The sequence below is a fragment of the Triticum dicoccoides genome, chromosome 6A (assembly GCF_002162155.2).
Source record: "Triticum dicoccoides isolate Atlit2015 ecotype Zavitan chromosome 6A, WEW_v2.0, whole genome shotgun sequence".
Lineage (NCBI taxonomy): Eukaryota > Viridiplantae > Streptophyta > Magnoliopsida > Poales > Poaceae > Triticum > Triticum dicoccoides.
The window spans coordinates 273903052-273920879 of NC_041390.1; positions in this window are offsets into that span (position 1 = coordinate 273903052).

The following is a 17828-nucleotide window of genomic DNA, read 5'->3' on the forward strand; positions in this document are numbered from 1 at the left end:
TGGAAGTTGGCGATGAAGCGGGTGCGCATCTTGTCCCAGGAGGAGATTGTGCCTGGAGCCAGGTTCAGGAGCCAGGTGCGGGCCCCGTCCTTGAGTGCCATGGGGAACCAGTTCGCCATGACCTTCTCGTCTCCGTTGGCAGCTTCGATGCCCAGCTCGTAGAGCTGGAGGAACTCCGCAGGGTCAGCCGTGCCGTCGTAGCGAGGAGGCAAGTCTGGCTTGAACTTGCCGGGCCACGCGACATTGCGTAGCTCGGCGGTGAAGGCGCGGCAGCTTGCTGTGGCCACGGGAGGCCTTGGATGACGGGGAACTTGGTCTTGCATGTCCCCACGCGCTGCAGCTAGGAGCAGCGAAGGTCTTGACGCGCGGGAGCAGGAGCATGGTCGCGACGTGCTGGAGCAGGGAGCGCCCGGGCAGCTTCTTGCGGGCGAGGGACTTCTTGACAGCTCTGCTCTTACTGCGCTGGCGCCTGACGGAGCGGGTTCCGCCTAGGGGCCACGCGCCTTGGAGCCATGGCGCCTTCCTGAGGAGGAAGCGGCCGGGGCGTCGCCGGAGCTTCATCGCCCGCGCGGGGCAGGGTGCGGTGCAGCAGAATGGACGGCCCAGGAGAGCCCCCTAAGGCGCGGACGAGCTCGACGACGCGGTCGAGCCATTCTTCGTAGACATCGTCGACGGGACGGTAGCGCAGGAGCTCGTTCGCCGCGATGAGTGCAGCCCGAGCCTCCATGGGCGCGCGGAGTGCGCGGGACGAAGAACCAGCTGGGGTGAGCGAGGGAGTCGTGGTGCGGCCGTCTTGCCGCACAGACGGATGCTGGGACGATGCTTGCTGCTCGTCCCCCGCCGGGCCGGTGGCGGCGTTGACGGCAGGTGACGGGGAACGGCGAGGATGCCCGCCGACATGGGCCGTCTGGGCGACGCGGGCAGCGAGCGCGGCCCGGCGCTCGGCGCGGGCCCGACGAGCGTCAGACATGGGCGTGATGGTCGGAGGAGAACGGGGTGGTGGAAGATGAATCCCGGCGCACCCCTACCTGGCGCGCCAAATGTCGGATTTCGGGTTCCGGCAGACCCTTGAGGTTCGAACACTGGGGTGCGCACGGAGATTTCGCCTCCTACCTACCTGCACTCCTCCGCCTTACTAGGATCTAAACAAAGGAAAGAACAACACAAGAGACACAGGGTTTATACTGGTTTGGGCCACCGTTGTGGTGTAATACCCTACTCCAGTGTGTGGTGTGGTAGATTGCCTCTTGGGCTGATGATGATGAACAATACAAGGAAGAACAGCCTCACGAGGGTCTGCTCTTGGCTGGGGCGATGAACTGCTGGGAGGAGCTCAGTCACCCCTCTCCCTCTCTCTCTACCTGATCTTCTCTATCTTTCCAACTCTCTGGCCAGCTCTTTTTTCTCCAGCCTCTAGCCTCTCTCCCTTTCTGTCCTTTTCTGCCTGTGGGTGGGTGGTCCTATTTATAGAGGCCCTGGTCCTCTTCCCAAATATCGAGCGGGAAGGGAGCCAACAATGGCGGGCTAATTTGAAGGGGGGACAGCTAGTATCAACTATCCTGACAAAAGCAGTCTTCGCCTGCGCAAAGCTCTGGTGATGACGCCGTCTTGGGCTCCACGGTGACCTCCATCTCGTAGTCCTCCTGGTCTTGGTCTCGTTGCACCGAAATGGCAACCTTTGCCTGATGCCTCGGTACTCCGCGGCTGCGCTTTCCCCCTTTGCACTAAAGAGGAAGGGAGGACGCTGCGTGGGCTGGCACCCGCCTGGCGCCCCCGGTCGTCATGGCTTGTGTCACGGGCACCTCGTGAGATACCCCGCCTTGATCTCTCCGCCCCCTCATGAGCCAACCTGACGAGGCCGCGCCTGAGGAAGCTCCACGTCATCCGCCCCGCGAGGCTTGGCCCCTCGCGAGGGTCTTGGGTTTGTGTTGGTGAAGATGGGCCGCGCTGGGCCCCCGTTTGAGCCACGCCACAGGCCGCAGGCAGGCAAGTCTGGGGACCCCCGTTCCCTTAACACCGACAAATAGGACTAGGTTCTTCTTTTCACTCATTGTGGAGGTGTTCGATTTGGGCTTCTGGCGCTCACTCTCATTATGGTGGCTCACTCTCTCACTATGATCTCCACGATGGGTGGCTTGCTTGTCGGTGATCACTTGACTTGGTGACATTGTACGGAGGACGTACTCCTTGCCCTTCATCTTGAAGATGTAGTGGTTCGTTCGGCCGCTGTGGACGACTCCTCTATCAAATTTCCATGGCCGTCCAAGGAGAAGATGACAGACAGTCATTGGAACGACGTCGCACTCCAAGGTGTCTTCGTAGGCACCAATTTTGAAGGTGACTTGTACTCGGTGCTCGACTTGTATGGTGCTGGAGTCACTAAGCCATTGTACTTTGTATGGATGTGGATGCTTCATCTTGGGCAATTGGAGCTTGGAGCAAAGTTCTTCACTTGCGAGATTATGACAACTCCCTCCATCGATGATGACCTTGACGGATCATCCATTGATGCCGGGCTTGGTGTGGAATATGTGGCATCTTTGGTCTTCTTCTTAGTGATGTTGGAGAGTCAAAACCTTGGAAACAACAAGGGCGGGACTTGAATCTTCATCGCGAAAGACTTGTTCTTCTTCATTGTTCACTTGGCGGTGCATGGCGACTTGCTCAAGGGCTTCCATTTCGCCTTCACTTAGTGAGTCATCAGTGCCATCGTCGTTGAAGACCATGGTTCGCTTGTTGGTGCACTCATAGGACTTGTGGCCTCAGTCTCCGCAAGTGAAACACTTGAAGGAACTCATCTTGACGGTCTCATCGATTGGGGTTGATGATGATGAAGCTCTCGGCTTGAAGTTGCTCGTAGTAGGATGGCTTGTAGTGGACGAAGCTTTCTTGGAACTCCACTTGTCGATGTTGGTAGTATAAGGCTTTGTAGTCGGTGTTGGAGTCATTGAAGCTTGGTTGTTGGAGAAGCCGTAGGACTTGGATGAAAACTTGGCATACTTGAAATCATCTTGCACTTGGCGTTCCGCTTTGGTAGCTTGGTGCACTAGCTCGATGAGATTTGAGTATGGTTGGAAGTTGGCGATCTTCTTGATGGGATGATTGAGTCCATTCAGAAAACATGCCATTGTTTGCTCATCATCTTCCGTGACATTGGCTCTTATCATTGCAATCTCCATCTCCTTGTAGTATTCTTCAACGCTCTTGGTTCCTTGCTTGAGTTGTTGGAGTTTCTTGAAGAGGTCACGGTTTTAGTAGGTAGGTACGAAGCATGCTCTCATGACATCCTTCATTTGCGCCCAAGTAGTGATGGGTGGTTCACCTCTTGCCTCTCGGCGCTCTATGATTTGTTCCCACCAAATGAGGACATAGTCTTGGAACTCAAGGGATGCCATCGTGATCTTCTTCTCTTCTTCATAATTGTGCAAACGGAAGATCTTATCAACTTTGAATGCCCATGAAAGATACTCTTCGGGATCGTTGCTTCCATTGAACTTGGGCATGGTGAACTTGAGCTTGCCATAGCGTTGCTCTTCATTGTGTTGGGGTCGGGGATGATGACGCCCATGTTGTTGATGATTGTTCAACTTGTGGTGCTCTTCGCGTGGAGGGTTGTCATCCTCATGTTTTCTTGTCGTGGAGGATCTCCATTGTCTTCATGCTCTGGATTGACTTGTTGTTCTTGGTGAGCTTGTGGAGGAGCTTGTCGAGCTCGAGGAGGAACTTGACGATGCACGCGAGCTTGAAATCTTCATTCTTGAATTTCTTCGCGAAGTGCTTCCTCTTGTTCAAGGGCTTCTCGGCCTCGGTCGGCTACAGCTCGACTTGAATCACGTAGAGCTTGTTGCGCTGCAAGTGCTTGAGCATCACGGAGTTGTTGTTCTTGACGTTGTGCCTCGGCATCTTGAGCATTTTGGTGTAGACGCGCTCGCTCTTCCTCTTCATGTTGGCGTTGTCGTTGCCGTTCTCGTGCTAGTGCAAAGGCCTCTTGTGTTTGACGTTGTCGGTGCACTTGAGAGTCGGTGTCGTGTAGAGGATTGAGGCTTGCTTGATGATCATTGCGCGCGGCTTGGGGAAGAGTGTTCAATGTCAGTATACTTGAGCCGGAGAGGGTGAAGTCAGAGTGGCGGCTTGAACAGCTCCTTCTTGAAGTGGAAGAAGAGCGGTTGAGCAACAAAGCATGAATCTCGTCCATCCTTGCGTCATTCTCTTGCTTGTGATCGTCGAGCTTGTGGTCGAAGTAGTCCCTTGTACGTTGCTCGGAAAGTCGCAAGTCGGTGGCAAGGATGTCGATGCGTTCACTCATAACTTGTTGCTCTTGATGCAAAGCACGTTGTGCACCAAAGAGGTGACTCTTGGTGATGAAGGAGTTCATGTCGTCGTCTTGCTCCATGAAGAGTGGGTTGGTAGAAGTACTTGGCCTATCCATCATTCCAAGACAAATGAGAGTGGTAGAAAGAGAAGAACGAGTACCAAATGTACCTTGACCGAAGTTGAAAGTGGATCGAGGATCACTCCAATGTAGGACAAGGAAATAGTACAATTGGTACTAGCTCTTGTCGGTTTCTCCCACCTACACAAGTAAAATCTTTTGGTGGAGCTTGGTTAGGATGGTGGCACAAAATTTGATGCAATTGTAAGTGAGCTTCAATAATGTTGGAAAAGATTCGCAAGATGCAATGTAACAAGTAGACCAAGCATATAAGGTACACGGAAACACACACGCAAAAAGATAAGTGGGGTCGTGCAACCAAGGGTGAGCCAAAATGTGGAATCCACAAAAATGCTCTTATTGCATAACACTAGAGAGACGCTAGCACGATTGCACAATAGGCGGATACAAGAACTTGTGCACAACCTACTTAGCAAAAATGCAACGACTTCTATCCCAAGTATGCTCTATGCAAGGTGTTGCTATGATATGATCCAAGATGATCGAGTATGACAATCTTAATGTTGTATGATGCTATGGTTCTTTCTTAAAAGCTCTTTGCTTATCTTTCCTCTTCGCTTAAAAGCTTGTTTGGCTCTTTGATGTTGGAGCTCTTTTCGTATGCGATGCTTGACGAACCAAGATAGCAATTGTGTATGCGATGACAACTTTGTGACACAAGAGATGATACTAATATATGCAACAATGATGTTTGTATGCTATGGGAAGTATGATCACTAATGTGCACAAGTCTCGTTGCCGGCAATACTCAATGGCTAGTCTCGATGGGTAAGCAACGCCAAGGAGTAAGGCTATAATGGCTATCAATGTAATGGCAAGAGTGATATGTCCAATACCAAGATAAGGTTACTGGTCTTGATTCTTGTATGGTGTCAAAATGGTGGCACGAATACCAAGGTGTAGTCGTGGTGGTCGTTGTTGATGACGATGTAGGACGGCGGTGATGATGTAGGACGCGTCTGTGGCGAAGATGAGCGGCGGTGATGTCGATGTCGAACCGTACCTAGATAGCCGAAACACAAAAGTATATGGTACCGTAACTCAAATTCTCAAACCTAGAAGTAGCAAATGTGTCGGAGAGCGAAACGGTCCAAAATGGTTGGGCTATGTGGAAGTGGTGGAGGTGTGCGGAAGTATATGTGATATATGGTGGGCACCGGAATAAAATTTGGTGAAGAATGGACGGAAAATGGGGCGGTGGATGGAGATGTTTCTGCCAGCGGTCGGATGTCCGGGTGGAAGGCCGGATGTCCGGGGGTTGGATGTTTGGGCTTGACGGGCCGGATGTCTGGGCTCTGGATCCGGGGACGAACGGGATGAACACCGCGTGGAGAGGTCAAATCCGGGCGAAATTCGGAGGAATTTGTGGATGGAAATTGGGGGAAAATGGATGGGAAGCTGGATCCACTCAAAACAAAGTAAATCCACGGATCCAAACCAACAAAATCTCAACACACCAACAAATAAAAAAAAGTAGGGCTATTTTTGGTGGGGAATTTTCAAATTAGGATGAAAAACAACAAAACAAGGCTAGAAACACAACGGGGATGCTCCGAAATCGTGATCAACGTGGCTCTTGATACCAAGATGATGTAGGGTAGAACCCTAATCGGCCGATCTTTCACGAAAGGAGCGGAATCCCGCGAAGAACACGAGGAACACAAAGGGGAAAACGAGAGAAACACAAGGGGAAACGAAGAGGAACACTCAAACCAACATGAATAAGTCACACATGTGCTAGATCCTCGGGTACATAAAGTAAGGTACACGATCCACGATCAACTAGGGACGATACACGGTAACCGGTCTTCTTCGTGAGGAGGTATTGATGTTCTTCCCTAAAGAGGGGTCTTGAATCCGCTTGGGGGATCTTCTCCGGTGGAGGCTCGAATCTCCGTGGAGAAGGTATCCAAGTGGATGAGCAAAGCTCTCACACAAATATGAGCTAATCCTTTGCTAACCCTAGAAAGTTGGGTGAGGTGGAGTATATATAGTCTAGGGGGGAGAAGGGATACACGGGCCTCGGCCCTTCACTGTGCGCAGACAGGGGAGGCCAGATGTCCGGGCTGGTCGGACTGGATGTCCAGGCTTTCAGGCGACGCCAGATGTCCGGGCTGGGGAGGCCGGATGTCCGGGCTGGAGTGGTGGCATTTGTTGCTCTCGGGTTCGGAGGGGCTGGATTTCTGGGCTGGTGGCCGGATGTCCGGGGCCTATAGCTTCTGGCGGCTGTGCTGCTGTAGTGGATGACGCTCTAGGGGCCGGATGTCCGGGGCCTGGGAGATGCTCTTGGCTCCTTCATATTGGTTCTCCTCATCCGTGGACTTGGGGACTTGTACATCTTCATGGGCATCTTCAGGAGGGCCCTCTTGGTGACTAATCATGCACAACACCTCGGACTTAGGTAGTAGCCATGTCTCATGCATAGAAAGTGGAAGTTCGGAGAGGAGTGAGTTCACCTTATCTTTGATAGCCTTGGCTCGGGCTTGTGTCATTGGTCCAAGTGGTGTCGTTGGAGGTGTAGGTGCGTCCATGGGGATGACCTTGGGATGCTCCACATCAATACATGCCCTACATCTCATGACTGTTATTGGAGGTGAAGATGGTGAAGTTGATAAGTATTGCTCTGAATATTTCTCTGCTGCCAAATTTAGGGCTGCTTATGCTGAAAATGTGCCTGCACTCTTGGGAAAAGACCAATGGAACATAGTAGACCGAGGGTTCAAACTCCATTCTCCTGTACTGACTAGACCACCAGGAAGACCAAGGAAAAACAGGATAAGAGCTGGTGAAGAGGGTCATGTAAAAAAACAGCGTAAGTGCAAAAGATGTGGTATCTTAGGGCATATTGCTAGGTGTTGTACCAATCCAGTTGATGCATAATTTCGAGAAGAGGAACAATGTGCAGCAGCAAATGCAGAGGAGAATGCAGCAAGTTTAGAGGATAATGCAGCAGCAGAGGAGAATGAAGCAAGTTTAGAGAATGAAGCAACTGAAGTAGCAGCTTGGTATGTGTGCAATCTTTCCATTTTTTGCATTTGTTCTCTTTTTTATCGATGGCTAAGCTTATTTCTATTTGATCCAGCTCTAGGATAATTAGAGGCACAAGACAGAAAGACCTAGAGAGTAAGAAACTTTGGTTGAACCATCATCTGATGCAGAATTTGAAACCATGGCTAACGAAGGTTTTGAAGCTATAAGAGAGGAGGAAGTTATTTTGTTTGAAGTTCCTTTAAAGATTAGTGAGCCCACAGATGACCGTCAACTCGTCATCACTTGCTCGATCAGTCAAAGCTCAACAAAACGGCCACCACCAGAAGTGAAGATCAGAAGCAACAAAACAAAGCTTTCAAAAGCACAAAATATCCCAGCCAGGGAAACCAGAAGCAAGACAGTTAACCCATCCGGGAACACAAGGAGCAAGGCAAAGATTTGAATTTGAACTTGAATGCAAGTCATAAACTTTGAACTTTAAATATTTGTAATAAGGATTCTATCGTCAATTTTAAGTAATGTGAAAACTTGTAAGGTGTAATAATTGTATATGTAAACTTTGAATTTGAACTACTGAGGCAAACTTTGAATTTCAGGCAAACTTTGAATTTGAACCAACACTTCAGTCCATTCCCCTATGGTGTGAGTTGCACAGTTTGCTGAACTATTATAAACGTTAGGTGATCAATCAGATCTATTTTGCATCTACAAAACTTGTATTCATGAGAAATGTGCTCCAAATGAGCTCCCAAGCTAGGGTAAACAACCCCATTTGTAATCAAGTTTTTTTGGACCTACTCCAAATGAGCCAAATATGTTTTATTAACACCAAATCAATCTATATAATGTAGATTCGAAGAATTACTATTTATTGAATTAATGTTTCTATTTTTACATTTTTTTCAAAAAATATACTTTAATAGAAAAACCATTAAAAACATGTTTACCATATGAGAATGGAAAACTAATTTGAGATCCTTCTTATTCACTTTTAAATCAAGCTTTTTTGATTTTTTTTGATTTTTTTAAATTTTCAAAAACTGAAGGGAAACCCTACCTCCTCTCCTTGGTCTCTACGAAACGTTGTACATGATAGCTCATATATGTGAAGGTTTTTTCATGAAAATGTCCATAGACAAAGTTTATGATTTTTGGTTGGTAACATGTTACACAAGACAACATTGTGCGCATGTTTTATATATTTTTGATTTTTTTAATTAATAGTGCTCATTTTACCTCGATCGTGCTAGCTACGTTTTTCTCTCTAAATGTATGTATACTAAGTTTAGTATTTTTCCTCATTAGTGTGTCCTATAAAACGATGAACGATGAAGGTTTCATATTTTTTTGATTTTAAAAAAATTATTTATGCTCAATCATAGCCTTTGAAACCCCGTTGACCAGCTCAAAACCCCTCTAAACCCCGCGGGGTTCCGCCTAACCCTAGCTCCGAACGTCAGCCATCCGATCATATCCTAGCGCCAAACGATAGCCCTCAGATGTGGTCTTCTAGAAGTAATTCCAAGGGCAGGCTACGAGTAGGCTTCGTGTTGTTGGATCACATGGACGGCTCCACATCATTGGATCGTGGGGCGATCCATGAGAGGCGATCCGCGAGACTTGTTGGTTGTGCCTCCCCTTTCTTCGGGTACCCCCTTTATTCTAGTGCTTATTCTGCAGTGACAGGAGGAGCCACTCCTCCTCTGCTTCTTCTTCTCCGGTGACAAGAGGAGCCACTCCTCCGCTTCTTCTTCTCCGGCAACTTTGGGCGATATGTCGAGCTCCACTTCAGCCTCCCGCCCCTCATGGACCCAGTATGGTCCACTTCCCATGGAGCGATGTCCTGACTGCCCATGCAGCGCGCCACTAATACAGTTGACTTCGAAGGAGGTCAAGAATGGCAACTATGGGCACGAGTTCGTGAAATGCGAGAGCAAGCCAGAGGGGCAGGTTAGATCTCATGATTTTTCTCTAATTTCTTTTTCTATTTGCTTTTAATTCTTTTTCGATCTGGGATTTAGGGTTCATGTTTTCGTCTCAGATCATGAAGAAATGCACACATTTTGAATGGCTGGATGACTACGTTAAGTGGATTCAATTCAATGGGGCCCCAGCCCAGGAGCTCAATCTGCCATCAGCAACAACGAATTGGGTCTCTAAAAGTGCTGCTCTGACACTTGGGGATGCAGATCTGAAGGGGGAAATAAAGAAGATGAACAAGACCTTGAAGCAAATGATTCAATTGAACAAGCAGGCGAATCTGATAGCTTTAGGATTTTATCCCTTTTATTTTTGTGTAGTTGCTCTAGGATTTTCTTACTTGCTGGTCATCACTCATTAGAGATGTTATTAGTGTGGTGTCATGTGCTCTAGGATTTGGTTAAATTTGTGGATCATGTGCTCTACGATTTGCTTAAATTTGTGGATCATGTGCTCTATGCTCTGTGTTGCTTAATTTGTGGATCATGTGCTCTATGCTCTGTGTTGCTTAATTTGTGGATCATGTCAGTTTTGGGTAACCGTCAGTTTCGCCAGTTTTGTACACTTTCAGGTTCTTCAGTTTTGTCAGACAACACCAAGCGCAGAAGAAAAAACGTAGTTCTAGGGCCCAAATTGCAACTAAGCTCTGGTTAGGCCGTCTCATTGCGTTGAGTGTCGAAGGCCCACGCGATGGCTCTATTTTTTCCCTTGATTATTACCATGGTAACTCCATTTATTGCCATGCCGAACAAAAATAGTGCATGATGGTAAATCGATTTATTGTTGAACTTACACATGTCAAATTTATTTGTACATATCATGGCAATTTCCTTCTGTATATAGCCTACGGCACAACACTTTCATTTTTTGAGATGCGGGTATTATAAACAAGTTTTTATTGCAAGAAAAATATTGTATACACGATTTTTGTTTTTGTTTTTTTATTAAGAACATGTCAGACTTAATTATGTAGATCATGATATCCATCTGAAACCACGTCTAAAATAAAGTCCGGTGGCACCATTAGCCAGCATATCCATCTAGAGAGCATGTCTAGGCTCGGCTATGGCACCATATCCATCTAGAGAGCTTGTCTACGGCTCGGCTACGACACCATATCAATCGACCGATATCTCACATAGCAAGCATACATCCATAACATAAAGGATCCCTAACATAAAAAGTAGCAACCATAGCATACTTCTTACATAAAACATAGGGTACCTTAAACCATAGCATAGTCCACAAACTATTCAAAAATTAGCTTGTTTTTGTTCATACAATATACGGAATAGGGCCACCAACAATTCAAAAAAAATAGCTTTTCTTCTTATTTTCAACATCAACATGGCTCATTTTTCTAGCTTTAGTTTCCTTTTTGACACTTCAACTACTCCATTATCTGCGCGTGCGAAAACTTGACCCTACTCTAAATGGGTGAAAACTTGCTGGTTTTCATTGAGGAATACTCAATCATTGATTGATTTAGCAGAAGGGCTTGTGTACGGCACCATATCCATCGAGCGATTTACCTCACGTGAAATAAGATAGAAATAGCAAGCAAAAACACTGATAACCAATGACATATCAAATAAGGGTAGCAAGCATAACAAAGTTCTTAGGGGATAACACGACAGAGATTAAAATTTCACGGTACAACCAACGACATAATTAAGATAGAAACATATCTATACCTAATAATAAAGGGGCTATTGCTTCTTACCACCGTAATTTCGTCCATTTTTCGTCCGCCCGTCGTCCGTCCACTTGGCTCATACTATTTTCTATATTCGAGGTGGTACTATTCATGTGATTTTTTATGATTCGTTTCCTTCCTTAATTTGGCCCATCATTATAATTGTCCGTCAGCTTTGTATGTCCGGCTCGATGACACATGATCCGTTTCCTTTTTGAGCGAATGGTTTGTTTTTTCTTTGTGCTAGCAGAAATCTATCGAGGCCAAAAATTCCGGCCCACATATCCTGGCCGATGTAAGGCTTCCGTTTTTTGAGCGAACAATCTGTGGCCCCATGGTAGGAGGCAAAACTAGTTCAGCCAAGTGAATTGAAAAATTAATAACGTGGCCAACTAACTAAACAAGGTCATGGCTGGCGACGGGAATGAGGACTTGAGCCATGCTTGTATGGTTTAGGCCCGTGTGATTTTTTCCTCCCGTTGCAACGCACGGGCTTTTTTGCTAGTAAAAGATAAAAAGCCCTAACACCCTAGGGCAAGACAAGCTCATGATTGAGACCGGGACTTCACCACCATCTTCACTGCGCCTTTCTTCACTGCTCCCTCTCCATGCCGTCCTGGCTGATGTAATAGGGGAGGCTGTGCATACCATCGCGGGTGGGGAAGATGCAGTCGAAGTTTGTGAAGATGTGGGTTGTGAATGCGATGAATTCGCATCCACACCAAAACACCTTGCCGAGGAGGTAGTACGCATCAATTTTGTTGGTGAAGGTGACGGTGAGCCCTATTGGCGGAGTCCTGGAGTTTGGACACACTTCCTCCAGTCAGAACATCACCCGCGAGCCCGCACGGAGGAACCACTCAGCAAACCCCCTTGCACCCCTCCAGCGTGAGAACGCCCACACGCGGAGTGTCCTCTCCATGATGATGCCGGCCGGATACTGTCTCTATGGCACGGTCGGTGGGAGCTCAAAGGTGGGGCCCGTTGTACTGCATCCTCGCCTCACTTTGAGAGTGCTTTGGGTTTGGGTGAAGAAGAGAGGGGGGCGGCACATATGGATGTGTGGAGAATAGGTGGAGGGGTGGTGGTTTAAATAGGGAAAGGGGAAGGGAAGGGGAGTGGGACCTGCCGCACTTTGGATTTGCTACGTTCAAATGAGCCGCATCGATCGATATGCCACTTTAATTGCCAACAGGTTTTGATTGCCACGTTGAATAGATGCGAGTGGATCGAAAAGTGTGAAACAATGCTCTACATCGAGGAGACACGTGTGGGAGATGATATGAACCAACGGCAGCAACCGTCCCTGCGTCCGTGGTGGCTCGCTTGAAAATGAGGCCTGTCAGTGTCCGTGGCGGCTCGTGTGAAAAAGAGGCCGGTCAGTGCATCGTGGCGGCGAGCAGCGGCACATGCAGGTAGGCTAGCTACATGCATGCATGCAGGCTAGCTGGACATGTCATGCATGCATAACAGGCTTCTGTCGTTGTGGCACGCGCACAACCCAAGTCTAACCACAGCCCAACGGGCTAACCACGACACCGTCCTCCGCGACCCCACTCATCAGGTCCAACGAGCGACACAGTCAGCGCAGCCCCACTCGTCAGAGTTAATGGTCAAATCACTGACCCGATGGCATCCACTGTTTGTGAGCAGTTCTGAGGGTTTCGGGCAAGGGAGTGGGGAAAAGTGAGTAGAAGTTAAGAGCATGGGGATGAATGAGTATGGCTAAGGAACTAGGGGCACAGATGTAAAAATCCCAAAATAATAATTCTTCAAGCATGCTAACCAAGCAATTACATCTTATCAAAATAACATAGCCAAAGAAAGCTTATCCCTACAAAATCATATAGTTTGGCCATGCTTCATTTTCGTCACACAAAATGCTCCCATCATGCATAACCTCGATGACAAGCCAAGCAATTGTTTAATACTTAGCCTTTTCAAACTCTTTCAACTTTCACACAATATATGAGCGCGAGCCATGGACATAGCACTATGGGTGGAATAGAATATGATGACGGAGGTTGTGTGAGAAGACAAAAAGGGAGAAAGTCTCACATTGACGAGGCTAATCAATGGGCAATGGAGATGCCCATCAATTTATGTCAATGCAAGGAGTAGGGATTGCCATGCAACGGATGCACTAGAGCTATAAATATATGAAAGCTCAACAAAAGAAACTAAGTGGGTGTTCATCCAACTTGCTTGCTCACGAAGACCTAGGGCATTTTGAGGAAGCCCATCATTGGAATATACAAGCCAAGTTCTATAATGAAAAATTCCCACTAGTATATGAAAGTGACAAAATAGGAGACTCTCTATCATGAAGATCATGATGCTACTTTGAAGCACAAGTGTGGAAAAAGGATAGTAACATTGCCCCTTCTCTCTTTTTCTCTCTTTTTCCTTTTTTTCTTTTTTTCTTTGGGCCTTTTTTCTTTTTTTATGGCCTCTTTTTTTTCGTTCGGAATCTCATCCCGACTCGTGGGGGAATCATAGTCTCCATAATCCTTTCCTCACATGGGACAATGCTCTAATAATGAAAATCATCACACTTTTATTTACTTACAACTCAAGAATTACAACTCGATACTTAGAACAAAATATGACTCTACGTGAATGCCTCCGGCGGTGTACCAGGATATGCAATGAATCAAGAGTGACATGTATGAAAGAATTATGAAGGTGGCTTTTCCACAAATACGATGTCAACTACATGATCATGCAAAGCAATATGACAATGATGGAGCGTGTCACAATAAATGAAATGGTGGAAAGTTGCATGGCAATATATCTCGAAATGGCTATGGAAATGCTATAATTGGTAGGTATGGTGGCTGTTTTGAGGAAGATATAAGGAGGCTTATGTGTGATAGAGCGTATCATATCACGGGGTTTGGATGCACCAGCGAAGTTTGCACCAACTCTCGAGGTGAGAAAGGGCAATGCACGGTACCGAAGAGGGCAATGATGGAAGGGTGAGAGTGCGTATAATCCATGGAGTCAACATTAGTCATAAATAACTCACATACTTATTGCAAAAATCTACAAGTCATCAAAACCAAGCACTATGCGCATGCTCCTAGGGGGATAGATTGGTAGGAAAAGACCATCGCTCGTCCCCGACCGCCACTCATAAGGAAAGCAATCAAAGAACACCTCATGCTTCAAATTTGTCGCACAACGTTTACCATACATGTATGCTATGGGACTTGCCAACTTCAACACAAGTATTTCTCAATTCCACAATTACATAACTTGCCCAACTCTAATATTACCACCTTTATATCTCAAAATAACTATCAAATATCAAACTTCTCATAATATTTAATGCACTCTATATGAAAGTTTTTATTATACCCATCCTGGATGCCTATCATATTAGGACTAATTTTATAGCCAAAGCAAATTACCATGCTGTTCTAAAAGACTCTCAAAATAATTTAAGTGACGCATGAGAGATCAATAATTTCTATAAAATAAAACCACCACCATGCTCTAAAAAGATATAAGTAAATCACTAGAGTATTCTAATAAATTCTGATTCATGTGTGTATCTCCAAAAGGTGTGTACATCAAGGATGATTGTGGTAAAGTAAAAGGAAAAGACTCAAATCATACAAGATGCTCCAAGCAAAACACATATCATGTGGTGAATAAAAATATAGCCTCAAGTAAAGTTACCAATAGATGAAGACAAAAGAGGGGATGCCTTCCAGCGCATCCCCAAGATTAGGCTTTTGGTTGTTATTGGATTTTACCTTGGGGTGCCTTGGGAATCCCCAAGCTTAGGCTCTTGCCACTCTTTGTTCCAAAATCCATCAAATCTTTTACCCAAAAACTTGAAAACTTCACAACACAAAACTCAACAGAAAATCTCATGAGCTCCGTTAGTATATGAAAACAAATCACCACCTTAAGTTACTATAATGAACTCATTCTTTATTTATATTGGTGTTAAACCTACTGTATTTCAACTTCTCTATGGTTCATACCCCCCGATACTAGCCATAGATTCATCAAAATAAGCAAACAACACACGAAAAACAGAATCTGTCAAAAACAGAACAGTCTGTAGTAATCTGTAGGTTTCGAATACTTATGTAAATCCACAAATCCTGATAAATTAGGAAGTCCTAAATAATTTGTATATTGATCTACTACAGTTGGAATTGGTATTTTATCGCTCTCTGGTAAAAAATGAAAATTATTCTCGTGAGCGCATACTTTCAGTTTTTTCAGAAAGATCAAACAACAATCATCCAAGAAGTTCCTAAAGGCTTTACTTGGCACAAACACTAATTAAGACACACACAAACAATCATAACAGAGTATAGATGATTTATTTATTAGTAAACAGGAACAAAAAGCAATGAACAAAAATAAAATTGGGTTGCCTCGCAACAAGCGCTATCGTTTAACGCCCCTAGCTAGGGATAAAGGTAAGAATATATCTTGGTATTGTCATCTTTGGTAGGCAATTCTTCAATTGAACACTTATAACCCTTAGGAGGTTCTTTGTTTTTGCAAATTATCAAACTCCTAGGTAGGAAATCAAGAAATTCATTTGTAGCAAAAGGTTCCTTAATGATATCTAAAAAGTTGGGGTGAACACTCATTGACTTGATATCTTGATTTTTCTTACTAGAAGATTCACCCTTATTTTTAGGAACATAGATAAATTTGGCAACTTTGGTAGGAGGGGTATTTGAGGTGTTTTTAACAGCAGAAAAAGCAGACCCCAAGTTGGTAATAATTTCTTCGAGTTTACCAATTCTAGTGGAATCTTGATCTATCTTTTCATTGACTATGGGTTCCTTTTCCTTAAGATTTTTCAGAGTAACTCCTACCTTAGATCCATATTGAGTAATTTGGTTGTGGATCTTTTTATCCAAATTTTCAATTAACTCTACAGTGGCAATTTTATTTTCAATAATATCAAGCCTTTGCATCACATGTTCCAAAGTTAAAATAGTTCCATTGACCAAAAGAGGTGGTGGGCCTAACAAATCTATCATAGCATTATAAGAATCAAAAGTATGGCTTCCCAAGAAATTCCCTCCGGTGATGGTGTCAAGAACATATCTATACCAAGGAGTGATGCCTACGTAAAAATTGCAAAGAAGAACGGAAGTATATTGCCTTTTAATAGATCTATTTTGAGCATTGCAAATTCTATACCAAGCATCTTTTAGGTTTTCTCCCTCCCTTTGTTTAAAATTAAGAACTTCATTATCGGGAGTGTTAACAATGATAGGAGAACTATCCATGAGGGCAAAATAGACGATCTAACGCACAAGAACACAAGAGGCAAGCGAAAAGAGACGAACAGAAAAAGGGCGAATCAAATGGCAAAGGTGAAGTGGGGGAGAGGAAAACGAGAGGCGAATGACAAATAATGTAATGCGAGGGATAAGTGTTTGTGATGGGTACTTGGTATGTCTTGACTTGGCATAGGTCTCCCCGGCAACGGCGCCAGAAATCCTTCTTGCTACCTCTTGAGCATGCGTTGGTTTTCCCTTGAAGAGGAAAGGGTGATGCAGCAAAGTAGCGTAAGTATTTCCCTCAGTTTTTGAGAACCAAGGTATCAATCCAGTAGGAGACTACACGCAAGTCTCCGAGTACCTGCACAAACAAATAAGAACCTTGCAACCAACACGATAAAGGGGTTGTCAATCCCTTCACGGCCACTTGCAAAAGTGAGATCTGATAAAGATAATAAGATAAATATTTTTGGTATTTTTGTTGTATAGATTGGAAAGTAAAGATTGCAAAATAAATAGTAAACTAGAATTATAGATCGAAAACTTATATGATGTAAAGTAGACCCGGGGGCCATATGTTTCACTAGTGGCTTCTCTCAAGATAGCATAAATTACGGTGGGTGAACAAATTACTGCCAAGCAATTGATAGAAAAGCGCATAGTTATGAGAATATCTAGGCATGATCATAAACATAGGCATCACGTCTGTGTTAAGGAGACCGAAACGATTCTGCATCTACTACTATTACTCCACACATCGACCGCTATCCAGCATGCATGTAGAGTATTAAGTTCATAAGAACAGAGTATGCATTAGGCAAGATGACATGATGTAGAGGGATAAACTCAAGCAATATGATATAAACCCCATCTTTTTATCCTCGATGGAAACAATACAATACGTGTCGGTTCCCTTTCTGTCACTGGGATCGAGCACCGCAAGATTGAACGCAAAGCTAAGCACTTCTCCCATAGCGAGAAATATCAATCTAGTAGGCCAAACCAAACTGATAATTCGAAGAGACTTGCAAAGATATCAAATCATGCATATAAGAATTCAGAGAAGAATCAAATATTATTCATAGTTAAACTTGATCATAAACCCACAATTCATCGGATCTCGGCAAACACACCGCAAAAAGTATTACATCGAATAGATCTCCAAGAACATCGAGGAGAACTTTGTATTGAGAACCAAAGAGAGAGAAGAAGCCATCTAGCTAATACCTATGGACCCGAAAGTCTATGGTAAACTATCCACACATCATCGGAGAGGCTATGGTGTTGATATAGAAGCCCTCCATGATCGAAACCCCCTCCGGAAGATCGCCGAAAATGGTCCCCAGATGGGATCTCACGGGTACAGAAGGTTGCGACAGTGGAAAAGTGGTTTCGTGTCTCCCTGGATGTTTTTAGGGTATAAGAGTATACATAGGCGAAAGAA